The 15,471-nt window shown below is 35.9% G+C and overlaps 1 protein-coding gene across 3 annotated transcripts in view; it reads left to right on the top strand.

The window, feature by feature from the left end:
• The first annotated feature begins 4,219 nt into the window (after positions 1-4,219).
• LOC135685267 (uncharacterized) overlaps positions 4,220-15,471 on the top strand; it is a 38,411-nt gene continuing 27,159 nt past the window's right edge. The window contains exons 1-2 of one of the 3 annotated variants that reach the window (XM_065201143.2): positions 4,220-4,960; positions 11,026-11,107. The gene's annotated coding sequence lies outside the window, so the exon portion shown is untranslated. Of the gene's footprint in view, positions 4,961-7,849; positions 8,101-11,025; positions 11,108-11,722; positions 13,765-15,471 lie in introns of those variants that run through there. The other 2 variants (XM_065201142.2, XM_065201145.2) reach the window with 2 other exon arrangements.

Raw genomic sequence — 15,471 nt, 5'->3', positions numbered from 1 at the left:
AACTCTTTTCGAAGAAGTGCAAATGAATTTGCAAATTGGTCATTGACTTGCTCATAATCAAGTGGAAAGTTTTCTCTTCGTTTGAAATTATCAACAGCGCTAAATAATCTTTCAAAGGAAACTTGGGTGCAGCTAAGTGTCATCAAGCATTTATACGCGTTGTAGAGGGAAGGGTATGCTGCTAAGTGCATGTTGCATTCACTAATTTTTTATAAGTACCAGTAAATTTAGGTTCAGGCTGACTGTTCTTAATTTTTGCAAAAGCCCGAGGCTGGATTGTCCTTAATTTGTTCTTATATTAATAGGGTGTAAGCAGTGCGATTGCTAGCTTTTTCACTCTTGGGAGATGTTCAGGCCTTATTTGCCAACAAAGTGAATGAGGCAGCCTTCATTTGACGACAAGATTGAATATTCACCGAAAAGCAACAACACATGGCTAAAAATCCTCGTTTTGGGATGAAATGTTGTTCAAAAATGCATTATCTAGTAACTCAGCCTTAGCTTGTTCCTATTTGGATCTCACCTTTTGACCAGTTTCGATGCTCATATTCTTATGAAATTGTTATATATGATAAAAGATATAAATATATAAAAAAAATAAAAATAAGCGTCGGTACAAAGTTTTGAATGCACAGGGTATGCACAGTTGGCAAGCTTTTACCCTTTTGATAAAGGGTGTCGATGTCGACTTTGGGGTCCTTTCTCTCTTTGTGAATCCTCACCTTGAAAGTCACAGTTTTCCTCTCCATTTGTTTCTTCTCTAAGAGCTTCTTCCTTGAGATCATCTGTTTTCAGGATCTCTATTTTCACCAGTTGTTGTTTTCACCTGATCGATAAGCTGCTGGTAGCAATTTGGAAATGCCAACAATTCTGAAATTCTTTAAACGAGAAATCTTGAAAAGAAGGCTCTCATTGCTCTCCTGCTTCATTTTTGTGTCAACAAATCTTCTTGGCTCTAGCATTGCTAAATCCTGATACACACCTTAATCATTCGAAAACCTTCTGTCAGTCTCCTCCCATCTGTGTTCTAGGTTGTAACCAGATGGTAGTGATGACTCCTTATCTTGACTCCTTGTGACTCTTCTCTTATTTCCTTTTCCGAATATGACACTATTTTCATTTATTGAAGCCCCCTCCCAATAATTGCAGCCTAGGTCTTATGTCATGTATAACAGTGTACTATGTGGAAATAAATACAATGAACAGCCGCCCCTACCCCAATATGAATTTCGTTCCCACAGCACTGTCTCTAACAGTCAGATACCCTGGGCATCAGAGCCACATAAATTAGAGAGCGGAAATAGAAGATAAGAGTACGTTTGCTTGGCATTCTGTTTACGCGCTCGAAATTGTGTGGCTCTGGGACCCAGGGTACACGTAAGATTGAACACATGGCTGAAATAAAGCAAACCAGGGTTTGGGTGGTTTGAAGCGCATGTATTGGGACTTTAATAGCAATATAATAAGTCTAGGGCTTTAAGTATTTGTCATTAAGTTAAAAAATTTTCTCCAACGCGGAAAGGCCCGTAAAATTTTGCACACAGGGCCGGATGACGATCGCCACTTTGTCACCCGGGCCAAACCGCCCCTGCATACACCTTTACAAAGAAAAAGGTTCTATTTGTGCTCAAAATTATATTTGTTTTTGATTTAAGTATTGAAGGCAGGTCTTACATTGATATGGCTTTCATGACAAGTTGATATGAAACCAGTCTTTACTAATATTTCCTGATGGAAGTGCTTCTTCAAGTACAATCACTTTAAGAAAAGTCCAAAAATTGCCAACCTGGGATTTTTTTGCTACAACAAGCTTGACTGATGTGTGAGTAACGGAAATGAAAAGAAAACAAAACCGTTTGTTCTCAAAGACTTCAAATGTTATAATTGTATAACAGAGGTAATAATAGTAGTTGTCACATGTTGCAAGCATAAAGATATTACTCTACAAAAGCAAAAGCTCTTCAGTATAAATTGATATTCAAATTCAACAGTTAAAATGAAATTTGTTTAGCACTGTAAAGCAAAAAGGAAAGTGATATTGCTTTGTTTTCTTGTAGCTTGAAATGATAGCATCTTATAGCATCATAACCTCGGCTAGAAAAATTATACTACAATCACAAAAGAATGACTGAAAAACTGATATGATATCAAATGATCTTTAGAAGAATTATGATTTCCGTACGAACAATTTTCATTTAAGGTGATTTTAAAAAAGAACAAGGACCTTTCTACAAAGAAAGAGGACCTTTGCAAAAAGGAGGAGGACTGCCTCATTTCCACTATCATCTCAAGTCTTTGTATCCCTTTTCCTAAGTAGTGCACTAATTACATACTTTGATTGTTCCTTAGCCTCTTTCAACATCAGAATTGTTATCACTTAAATACTTTTTTAGCCATCGAGAATGCGATAAATAATTTCTTTGCTCTATTTATCAGCTGACTTCTTTCTGTTATCTCAAGTTGTTTCGCTTGCCTTATCCAGTATCTTCCTTTGAATTTGCTAGCTTAAGGAGCCGCACAAGACTCATTTTTTTTTCATTTTAAAATTATTTATTTATGCACGGTAGCCCCGTCAGTCATGACTGATTTTCAGGGGGCCGTGCCAAAAACTTTACAAATTAAAAAATCTACTAAAATTAATAACAAAAAAAGGAAACTAATTACAACTATTTGCAATAAATTTACAAAAAACCTTTTATCCTGTTCTTAAAAGAAGATAAAGAGGGAGCTTGCTTGGCCTCGCGGCTGAGATCATTCCAAATTTTTGCTCCACGAAATGCGAACGCTTTCTGTCCATTACTAGTTTTCATGAATGGCACTAGCAAGTCAGTTTCGGCATTTCTAAGGTTGATACAATTGCGTTCAGAATTTCTAACAAATAAATTCGAGAGATAATCAGGCGCGAGACCATTAACAGATTTATATACAGTTGTTGCAGTCTCACTTCTGATCATATCCCTTACAGTTGGCCATCTTAACTCTGTAATCAAAGCTTCAGCAGGAGCATCGTAGCTGCTATTTGTAATAATTCTAGCGGCTCGATTCTGCAATTTTTGAAGCTTAACCAGTCGGAACTCTGCACAGCTCCCCCACACAGTACAGCAGTACCGAAAATGTGGCTCTACAATACCTCTATATAATTTGCAAAGTACTTTTTTTAGCAAAAATTTCTTTGCATATTTTAAAAAACCTAACGAGCGGGAGACTTTGGCTTGAACAGATTTAATTTGCTCGTCCCACACGAGGTATTGGTCAACTTGGACACCAAGATACTTAATACTGTCGACGATTTCTACAGGGGAATCATCGATAACGAATGCAGGTGAACCCACAGTGTTTTCACCAATCTTTTTCAGATTTGGTCTAGATCCAATTACCATTGCCTGAGTCTTGGTTACATTCAAAGACAATTTATTGCCCTGAAGCCATTTTTTCAAACATTTCAATTCGTTGTTGAGCGTTTCAGTTAGATCGTCAATGCAAAACATGCCACCAGCAAAAGATCAAGTAGGACTCGCCAGCAAAACATGAAGTAAATTAAAACATACCGTATAATCATGAAAATAACAATAAATCTTTAAATTCGATTAAAGGTTTCCTCTGCAAACTGTGAAAGGGTTAATGAAATATGTGCCTTGAAGTGAACAGCAGGCGCATGTGCTAACTTTTAAGGAACGCATTCCACAAAAGGTATTTAAAATGCAAGATTGGAGTTTCAAATTAGTATTATTTTGTTGCTTGCTTAAAACAACATCATAGGTGAACAATGGAATGAGATGTTTTCCTTTTTGTATCTTTCTTATGTGACACAAAATCAGATAAACAAGAAATTTTTTTTGTTCTTTGCATCTTCATAACTTCAACAGCCAGTCTAACCATTGAAATTTTCTCACGCTAGGTTGATGCTAAGTTCGAGTTGTGGAGAGTTGATATTTCTCCATGGAGTAAAATGCCTTCCCTACGGCGACCCATGTGGTACAATAACTCTTCTCTTGGTGAAGGCCGAAAGTTTGTGAACTATTATCGACAGTCCGGAGAAGTACCTATGTATATTCTGGCAAACCCTGGCAATGAGAAGCAGGTTTCTGGCAGTCAAATTGGAGCTGATTTAGCCGAGTCCTGAGATGGCAAATTCCCTACAAGGTAAGATGTAAAGCTTTGGCTGCGTAAGCTGGGCACTATTTTTGCTTAGAATGTCATACTTGAAAATTGTAAATTTTTGCTTAACAGTCAAATGGGAAAAGGCGGGGGCTCAAGCTTATGAAATGACGTCATTAGGGTCCAGTCTACTTGATCTCTACCGGGTCACACCAAGGCTGTCCATTGGTCTGATTCTTACTCCATTTTGCTTAGAGGTGGCAAAGGAACTGCATCCTGGTCTTGCAGTGTTGTCACTTCATGAATTCGGCCTTCCACCAAAACGGTATCATTTATGCAAAAATATTTCTACCTAAACCGTCTGTGATTTCGTATTCAGTAAACAAACTCTGAAACTAGAGTTTCAAGGTTGTTCTATTCTCATCTTAATTCTTAATAAAACAATATTACGCTATAAAATCATTTATTCGTGAGCTGACCGCCTGGGTCTTGCTCAACTTAAGCCCATGGTTTTTTTATTACCCACGCAGTACAAAAGATTTTGTTAATCTATTAAAATATGGCGTAACAGCTGTTGCCTATCTTACTTCATTCAACTCAAACCGATCTTGTAGGTCTTCCATCACAAGGGCCATTAATTAGCAAAGACATAACAATATTGTTTTTTATTAAGGGCTTTAGAGTAAATTTAATTATGTTAAAATGCTTTATTTTTATTTAAACGAGACTGTGCTAAGTGTTTATACTTAATACAGTCAATAACATGTTCTTAGTCTTTTTGGTTTGCCGTTCTATTTAGAAAATCACAGAAGCTGCCAAGGTGAAATTGAGCAAAAGCTGGGAGGAGAAAGTATTGGATAAAGTAAGTAGATTAGTTGAATTATCAGTAATCAATGTTTGATCGTATTCATGCAGACAAAGATAACACGAAATACTTTGCTACGGGCAATATTTCGCAAAACAGGATTCGCTAATATAATTAGAGTTATTGCGTGGACATTTATAGCGAGGAGCTCTAAATTGTGGCAATAAGAGAGGTTGCTAGGTTGGATTGTTTTATTTTTCTTTTCCATTTTCCTTGTTTTATTTTTCTTTAGCTTTCAATTGGCACTATAAAATCCACCGCGAGTTAAATCATGAATTAGCTTAGAAGCACAGATATAACTTTCATCTTTTTCTGAAAAATATACTTTCGGCTTCAGAGTAGTAGATTTTCCTTTTGGGTCAAGACGTTTCAGAAAGTGCTTATAGCTTTAAAAGTAAAATGGCTTCTAATAGATGCTGCGGATGAGGCTCGATTAATTCCCCTTTTTCTGTTAAAACAAACTGCGCCTTATTCTTCTATTAACCTAGATGATGTTGGTTAATGTTTTGCGAATGCAGGTATGCTACTCTTAAATAAGATAATCAGTTCTGCGAAGCCATGAAAATACGACTTCTTTTTCTGTAAGCCTTTTCATGTCTGTTAATGTCTTTTAACATCATTTCTTTACATTTTAAGTAAAGTTAAACGCCAATCAAAAAAAAAGTAATTGAATTTTTATGTATATCAATGACATTTAATCTCCAGGACTCATCAGATCCTTGTTAACGAATGATTTATACAAATAAAAGCAAATTAAACAATCAGAATCTGAACAGAAGGTTAATAAAATGATCTGAAACAAATGATCAAGGTTTTGTACGGTACCGACATCCTTACCCTGTCATAGTTCTATTCGTTACCGACATCCTAACCCTGTCATAATTCTATTCGTTACCGACATTCTGACCGTGTAATAGTTCTATACATTACCGACCAGCCAGTTCGTTAATGCTAACATCTAATTCTTATCCAAATCTTATACAACTTGAGCAAAACCCTACATTGTTTGCAGAAAAAAAATCTTTACTGCAAAAGATATTCTAAACCTTTATTCTCTTTGTTCCCTTATTTTTACAGACATTTATGATCTTTCATGATGTAGCACCAACGAAAATTTGGATTTTGTATTTATGGATATTGAGTTGAATAGGTCATTTCTCGGTTAATGTTGCAGAAGCGTAATGTTTTTACACAAGGGCGTGACATGGCACGTATTTCCGTTAAATTGTCAACCGACAAGCATTATGTCATCAAAAAATAATTATTTCATTTTTTTCTCTTGCGTTCGGTTATATACACTCATTCTTTTTATAAGAAACAAAGGTTGATGTTGACTACTCCAGTTTCTTAATGTTCTGAAATTTCAATACTCACTGTTTCTTAAGAGTTTCTTAATTATGATGTTGTGAATGATGTTATGAAATGTTTGTGACCTTTTTTCTCACGTCAAGAGATTCGCTTCCGTTCCGATGCTGTATTTAGATGTGGGAAGTATATTTTTATCCGTTGTGTTTTAAGTTCTAGGCCAACAGGGCAATCATGTTCTTGGATTTTACAAAATTTCGTCGTTCCCCGTTTTATCACGGTTTAATAGTTTCTTAATTTTTTTGCTTCAAGTACTGAAGTTTCTTAATTTTTTCAGACTGTCCAGTTCTCGTTTCTTATAGCCAGTTTCTTATAGATAAATGAGTGTATTTTTCTACTTTTTACTTACTTGGAATTTATATTATAAGCTTCGCTCACTGTTTTGTCGTATAAAGCTTGATCTCCTTTAGGCAGAGTTATACATGAGTTGGTGTTTAGAACAGGACCGTTTTAAATTGAAACTCGGTGTTTGTTTATCAAATATTTTATTTGAACTTTAAAGAGTTTGTAATTTTTTAGTTGGTATTTGCTATGATGGCTGTCCAAGAAATCTTTTCAGCTGTTTACAGGATCATGGGAGATAAACCCAGCCTTTCACGTAGAAATCTGCTTCATGCTGACGAGAAACTGTTATTTTAAGAAACAGCCCATGTTCATAGCAGATGTTGTACTGAGTGATGTTATTCGAAATATGTCAGCTGCTAGAAAATACAGGGAGGAGCTTCTAGATTGCAAAGAGTAGTCTCTAACGATAAAACACTGTCTTTTTTAAATAGTTATTCTTTCCATTTTGCTTGTTTTATCAACGGTTTATAGAAGGTATGAAAATATTTTGCTGTTATACCCGAGTGCCAGTGCAGCAAAATGTAAATAACGAGTAATGGATCGATTGGTTTACATTCTTTGATGTGTCTACATGCATGAAAAAGACATGCTCAAAGTTGAGATGAATTAGCGCAGTCTCTTCACTGACTATTTATAAAATAACTAAAAGGTCTATGCATCGACAGGCTCAAAGAGGTTTTTAAGTGATATATAAAAATTGAATTTTCATTTATATCTATCATTAAATGTCATGTATCTTTTTCATAGATATCTCTTAAAATTAATACTTTGGCTGGGGCAATCCATTAGGTATTTTCTGAATTTGCAATGATAAATTTGTTTGTGCCCAGTACTTGGTAAAACATGATTGCAGGAATATTCGTCGAATTTCAGTCGATAATAATTTTATAGAGTCATATTTTGGGGTTACTCAAACATTTGCTCAAAAGTTTGTAATTTGAAAAAAACCTTATGAAAATGTTTTTTTATTGTTTTTGTATATTGGGTCGAATTTTTAAGTTTTTGACCATTACTATTTTTTTCTTTAATTTTTTAACTTTGGATATCTTTAGCGTATTAACTGAAAATTTCAGCATGAAAAAAACGTTTCCTGGATCAAAGCTCTTCCGGCGGTTTTCCTTGACTTGGGCTTATTCAAAAGCTTTACCTGTAAAAAGCAGTTCCATCGTAGTCAATATGGTTCCATTGACTGGTAGACTAAAATTATACTGCAAAAATTATCATTGATTTTTGACATATTCCGCTAGTTGCGTTTTACGATTGTTTTAGATCAAGACCACTCTTTCAATTAAAATGTATTCCGCTATTGCCACAAAATGTGTTATCTCTTAGCTCCGTTACTGACAATTAGATGTTTGCAATGATCGTTTTGTTATTGGTTTGATGCAAACGGTTTGATGTCGTGTGATTTGTGACTTGTGTTTGAGGTAAGTTGAATGTTATACTTCAAGTACAGCGTTTTTCGTATGAATGAAGCCTTCTATTATGGTCCCTAACACATCTGGATTCTCGCAGGTGGATCCATTGAATGGCCCTAAAGTTTTCTGATATGCTACTTTTTTAAAAACCTACAATTGATAGCATTAATTATCAAATGTCACAAAATGTCTAATCAAGCAATTCAACTATTATATAGGGATGCAGTTCTCAGATCCCTAACTTAGGCCTGCTAGATTTTTGGAGAACGTCAACGTGAAGAGTAAATACATAAATTTATGCTTCAAATTGGAATGGGGATTTCTAATGTGCCTCTAAAATGGAAAGCTAAAACTTGCCTTAAGGAAAAGTTTAAAAAGTACATTGCCATGATTTACGAATTTCTGCGAATTGAGCGAATAAAGTGAAATTCATATTCCCAAGTGCTGGTAAATTTTTAAGCATAGTCGAGTACGAGAGAAAGCAAAACAAGATCTCAGTTTTGTGTTAGAAGTTTTGAAAAAATTTGACAATATGTCTTCTTTTGCTTTCTTAACTTTATGCCATTGCATTCGCTTTAAAAAAAATCAGCGCCAATCTCTTTTTAAGAAAGTACTTACCTGGAACAATTAGACACTAAGTTACAATTAAAGAGACATTTATTAGATGTTTGTCTGGGTTTTAATTGGTGTGTTCGACTTTAACATCGTAGGTTTGTGTTTCAAATGCTCGTAAAATTACAAAAAGTCAAGGTATCATCAAACAGTTTAATGATTTGTTGCCTCTGAAATGCTTAGTAACAGTACTGTATTTTGATTTCATAGTTTTGCTAAAAGTAACTTTTCGTTTGTATGCTTACGTCACGTCCACCATTTTCGAAATTCACCTTGATGAATTGTTTTTGTGGTAGGCAAATCCAATTCTTGACTGTGTCATTTCAATTCCTAAATTTTAAAACTCATTTTTCTACCCTAAGTTGACAACAATTTGTTTGCAGTTTGTAAAAGAAAGTTCTCTGATTTCATGTAATCAGAAAGGTTTGCAGAAAGTTTGCCTTTGGAAAGGGGGAATAAAAATCTTAAAGTGTCCAGGAACATTTTCAGCCTTCCGTCGAATATTCCCTTAATCTTTGAAAACCTTCCTCCAAAAACTAATAAAATAAGGCGTGGATTGGGCGTGAAACTTTTATTTCGACTGTATTATCGCTATGTTTTCTGGATTCTGAAAATTTCTAGAATTGGTAGTGTTTGAAAAAATGGTTCCTATCTTTTTTATGCTTTATTGAGTAGAGACACACTTGACACAGATTTTGAGACCAGTAATATTTCCCTTATTGATCCCAGATTTCCCTTAAGTCAGACCGCATCCATTACAAATTCAGTGGTGGCGCAAGGGGAGGGCTAGGGGGGGGGGGCTACAGCCCCTCCGTCGGATACATCTAGCCCCCCCATCAGAGGAAATTTAAGGTTATTGTCGGAGCTAATTTGACAAAATAACGTACGAAAACTGCTTATTTTAGTCATTCTAGCCCCCTTGGCGGAAGCTCCAGCCCCTCTGTCGGAAGATTTCTGGCGCCACCTCTGTACACATTTGACCTGAGACTGTTAGATTTGTGAAAATGCCATAGAAGGATACTCATAAGTTGACATATCATTAGTGATTTCAAAGAGACATCAAGCTCTAACAGTTTGCAAAAGATAAAGGTTAGTCCCACCTAACTGTCTTTAGCCCCCCACCTGGTGCTACTGACTACCTTTTTGCTGCCTGGTTTAAAGTAGGCGACCATCTAAGTCATTGTTGGAGCCTGGATTGGAAAGAGTTGCCTCCAGAACCACTATTGAACATTCTATTTACTTGGGAATTTTGCTTTTAAACAGTTTGTACCAAATGCCTATTTGCAGAAGACAGTCTTTGCCCCCTCTTGACCCGCAAGGCATAGGCCAGTGGCCATCAGCTCCATTGTTTCCTGTAGCTCTTGGTATTTAGAACATATAAAATTTTGTTCCTTCTGTCTCGCAAGGCAAGGGCTATTGGCCATCAGCTCCATTGCCTCCTGTAGCTCTTGGTCTTTAGAACATAGAACATTTTGTTCCTTATGTCCCGCAAGGCAAGGGCTGTTGGCCAACAGCTCCATTGCCTCCTGTAGCTCTTGGTCTTTAGAACATAGAACATTTTGTTCCTTATGTCCCGCAAGGCATAGGCCAGTGGCCATCAGCTTCATTGTTTCCTGTAGCTCTTGGTATTTAGAACATATAAAATTTTGTTCCTTCTGTCTCGCAAGGCAAGGGCTATTGGCCATCAGCTCAGTTGCCTCCTGTAGCTCTTGGTCTTTAGAACATAGAACATTTTGTTCCTTATGTCCCGCAAGGCAAGGGCTGTTGGCCAACAGCTCCATTGCCTCCTGTAGCTCTTGGTCTTTAGAACATAGAACATTTTGTTCCTTATGTCCCGCAAGGCATAGGCCAGTGGCCATCAGCTCCATTGTTTCCTGTAGCTCATGGTCTTTAGAACATAGAACATTTTGTTCCTTATGTCCCGCAAGGCAAGGGCTGTTGGCCAACAGCCCCGTTGCCACCTGCAGTACTTAACTATTAGGGCGCTGTAGAGGTGTTTTCTGCGTTTACAGGAATGGTTCTTCCTTCCATCACAAAGTTTTTCTTGGTTTGATTACGTAATACGATTCTGTCCTCACAACCGGTAATGAACCATTTGACCTTCCTGCCATACAAGCAAACACGTCATTCGTGTTGTATCCACCAGCCTGTCATTTCAAGGCATGTTTTAATTGTTTGAACCGGTACCTGTTCGTGGTATCTAAACATTCTCGTCCTGCAGTTAGCTAGCAGCTTCGTTTTTTTAATTGATTCAATTATCTCTAGATCAATATCTCCTAAGCTGATCCGTTTTATTAAAATCAAACATGTGATGTATTTCAGAAATGGTATGCACTAAAACCAATTGCAACTATTCTAGTGATGTTGTGGACGATTGTCAAAGCTGCTTGTTAGAAAAATCCAGGTTAGATTTGTTTATTTTCTACTACCATTTTATTGCAAAACGATTGTAAAATAAAGAAAATGCAGGACGGATGATGATTTAAGTGGTTTAAAAGAAATCATAAGCAGCATAGTTGATAGTGGAAATGATGGAAAGGAAATTTCTAATATGAATAGCGTAGATGAGCACTTATAGGATTGGTTTGTTTGGTAGATCTGAATGCCAAAAATTAGATAGCGAAAGAATAAATTGATTTAAAAACACACATTTATTGTATAAATAAGAGGCAGATTGGAATAAAATAGTTTCTCAAAAACACATCAAAGTTCACCTTAAGTTCTTATTCCTTTACATTTTTTTTAATCATAGTATTCTTGATCAAAGAACTCTTCCCAGACTTGTCACCCGAGCTCGTATATAAATAGTTGATTTTTTATCTTTATTTGTTTTCTTTTCCGCTATATTTCATTGTGTCGTAACAATATCAGGTTTTTCGCTCTTATTCTTTCAACAATCTCCTTCCTTTACAACATTTTTTTCTGCACTCCCTGAGCAATATATTTTCTACACCAAATCATGTGTCTTGCAGTGGTATTTTTTTCGGTGCGTGACAGTGATAACTCTCTGCTTATAAGTTTGCTTCAAAGTTGTACATCTTTTGACAGTTCCACTCGCTTGATATCAGATTTTTGATTTATGGTTGAGTTGCAATTTCAAGCTTGTCATAAAATAATTTTTTATTCAAAGGTCGAAATAAAACATAAGCTCTATGCTGATATAAACACACTCTGATATTATCATAAAGAATGCAATTTCTAATTTATTTATATTGATATGTCTATCCGATAAATAAAGCACTGGATTGAATGGGATCATGTTCAGTTTTTAAGTGTTTTGAATTTCTTACCAACCCAAATCTTTATAAATCTTTGCATTTTTCCCTATTTTTAATTCACTGTCACTAATCTGTGCTGTGAAATGATGCGGTCCAATTCTCAAACAGTATAGATGGCGGATTCCTTTAAAGTCTTTTGGGCACATGCATTATAAATCGACTCGACCAGTCAACATGCCACTTCCTTAAACGAAACTTCCACTTACTACCTGCCGATATGAGGCTTCACGATAATTGTTTGCAGGCAGATTACAAATCTTTTAAGCTTTGCGATCATTTGATTCTTGTCAGTTTTTCGCATATCCTTTTCCGTATCCTTAGCCTTTCATCTTTGCCAATTCTATTTTAGTTATTTGAATTTTTCCCAATATTTCCTGAATAAAATTTTCATGTGGCGACCATTTATCTTTTCTGAATGAAATTTCCTGTAACGACGATTTATGACAGGGAAAATTTTCATCTCTTCTAGTTAAAGTAGAACATCTTGTTACGCTGTCTAAAAGCTAATGGGTAATTAACATAAAAAAATTTAAGTATTCGTGATTTTTTTCAACTTTCGTTGCTGGAAAAGGAAAGCTTTGACAAGCAAAAGTGATAACAACTTTGAGTAGACGTATGGTTTACCTTCAATGTCAAAAAAGACCGAAAAACAGATTTCTAAATTCTCAATTATTTTGCTCTCTTGTCAAATTTAGAATAACAGTATTTTCTTCATAATTGTCATTTTATCGAAGGTATTAGACTCAACCGTTATTTTCAAACAAAGTTAGACTTTTATTTAGTGGCATGTTCCTCTCGAGACACAAATGCTTTCAAACATGTTTTTCTACAAAGTTGTACATCTTTTGGCAGTTCCACTCGCTTGATATCAGTTATTTACTCTGCCTGCTATTTTCTCTGCTTGCTGCAGTGAGATAAAACCATACTGGTATTTGCCATTGCAAGAAGAGAATGCTAAAGATTGGACTGATGGCTAGCGCAATATTGTATTATCTAGGAACTTCTATTTACAATCGCCGGCTGTATAAACGCGATAAAGAAAGACCTTATACAAACACAGATACAATAGAATTGCTTCTTTTTAGACTGCTACACTATTTGTTTCGATTATTTTGATAATCAAACACAATCGCTCTTTTATGTTTGCATTATGCAGTGTTTTTTTCAATGTTTTCAATCTTGCAACGAAAATATCCAAGTAACCATGTGTTATCCGAAAGCAGTGCATGTTGCAATGCTGTCATTCAAGGAGAAATTATTTTATCTGACAGCTAAATCTCGTTAAAAAATACCATACTTGTTTGCAGTTTGTTATTGGGAAATGAATGAGAACGTGATCCAATAAGCGATAACCGTTCTACAAAGTCGGTACAAGGAAGAGGCGACTGTGCCGGAGTGTGTAACTTAAAAGAATTATTCATAGAAAACTCGTATTGTGGATTGATGGTCGTCTTTGATTGTTTTAAAATCACAAACGTGAAGTTAATATTCGACTTAGGCTGACCAGAAATCTCAAAATATTCATTCATAATGAATGAATCTCCAAATGCTAGAAAACAACGCGACCAAAGTGGACATTTGGTTAAACGAAATTTGGATACCAGTTTGTTAGGTTTATTTTGTCGGAGAGGGAGTTTGTCATTTCCTGTAATACTGAATGTATGTAAAATTAGTTAATTTTGAAGTAAAGAGCTGATTAATATTTGACCAAGGCGTGGTGCGTTATGCATGTACACGAATGAAGAGTAGCGTTCGGTGAGATCACATGACTTTGTGGCTGCTGGTAAGCTTTTCGCTTGAAATCGAAACATTGACGTCCTTTTTGTCGCTTGTTTTTTGTACCCTCAAAAAATTAATATCTGTTGCAAAAAGCTCTTTGGAAATTAGCTATATCAATAACAACTTGTTTAAATGATAATAACAATAATTAGAAAGAAAGCTCTTGCCACCAAACACTTTTCAGAGGGCACCTGTAATTTTACTTATTATATGGCCCCTAGTGCAGAGTACATGGTTGTGGACGGGTTATAGCATAAAGGTTTCTACAACAATTACGAAATCCTGTGTTGCGTATGCATTATAAATGCGTATTTTATCGGGAATTAATTTGCTTGGACTTTGGATTTTCTTCACTAGATTTTACCTACTTAGATTAAAGTTACGTTGTGTTTTACTTTGATTTTTCCATCGATTTAAAGGTGAGGAGTTTTATAACGCATTTTTGAATCAGCCCTTTCATCGAAATCACAACTTTATTAACAGTCGTTCTGGATCAAGTTTCTTTTTCTTGACACTGTTGAAGTGAGCAGACACGAAATACCTTGGGTACCAGAGCCACATAAATTCGAGAGCGGAAACAGACGATAGCAGTGAAGAAGCGGAGGACGTCATCCGAGAAGAAGCTTGAAATATTGTTGCTCTGGTACCCAGGGTAATAGGAAATATACTTTTGATCAAACTGATAGATATACACTGGTTCTATCAGCAGATATCTCTCGCAAGAAACTTTTGCATAAATTTGTTATTTGAAACACTGTCGGATGCAACGACCTTTTCGGAACCGTGTTTCGTCAATATTAATGCAATGCTTTACTTCGATTACAACATGTTTGGATTACGATTCTAAATTTCTAAAAACAGAATATTTCAAACGGAAATATACCTTCATAATTTAAGTGTACAGGAGATTGACCTTTCTGGATAGATAATAGTTATCAAAGATAAAAAACACATGTTCTAGAAAGATAATTCTCTCAAAGATCGAATTACTTTTAGTTTATATCCGTGACGTCATTATCAAAGAAAAAAAATCCCAGCATGCATTACTGGCTGACTGTGAAAATTAAATCACCGGTTGTGACAGCCAATCTCCACTGTAAAACTCTTTTGGTTTATAAGCCTATTTAGGCACTACGACCAGTGAAAACCTTGGGGAGGGGGGAGGACAGATTAAAAGGGGGAATTGAGGAGACTGTGGAGGGGCGCAGGAGAGGGTTAGAGGAAAAATACAGGAAGTAGTGATGGGATATGATGGAGTGGCAAATGCAGGGACAGATGTGAGCTAAGAGGACAGTTTCTAGAGAATTGCAAAAGAGAAATCTCCTTTGCAAAATTCGTATACTTAAAGCAATGAACGATATAAAATTGTGAATGATGATAAGTGACCTAGTTTTGTTATGTAATCGTTTTTTGTGGAATCAGAGAGTGGGAATGCTGCAGCTATATTTTCTTCTAAAGTCTAGACCTGCACATCACTTCACATTTAGTTCCCATGCCCCTGTCAAAGCATACTTTGTTTTCCTCATAGCGTCGTAATTGTGTAGCTAAATAAGCTTCATTCTAACTCATCATAACAAGTCGAACAGACTCGTGGGTCATAGCTCATAAGATCACTAGTAGTTTTGATATCTTCTAATCCTCCTTTGTGCCATGCGATTCAAATGCGTTTGAGTCCTTGATATCCCATGATCAAGCTTATATGTATTCTTTT

The sequence above is a fragment of the Rhopilema esculentum genome, chromosome 15 (assembly GCF_057945365.1).
Source record: "Rhopilema esculentum isolate cy_ngs chromosome 15, ASM5794536v1, whole genome shotgun sequence".
NCBI classification, from domain to species: domain Eukaryota; kingdom Metazoa; phylum Cnidaria; class Scyphozoa; order Rhizostomeae; family Rhizostomatidae; genus Rhopilema; species Rhopilema esculentum.
The sequence above is the reverse complement of the archived record's forward strand: the minus strand, read 5'-3'. Positions and strand labels throughout refer to the sequence as shown.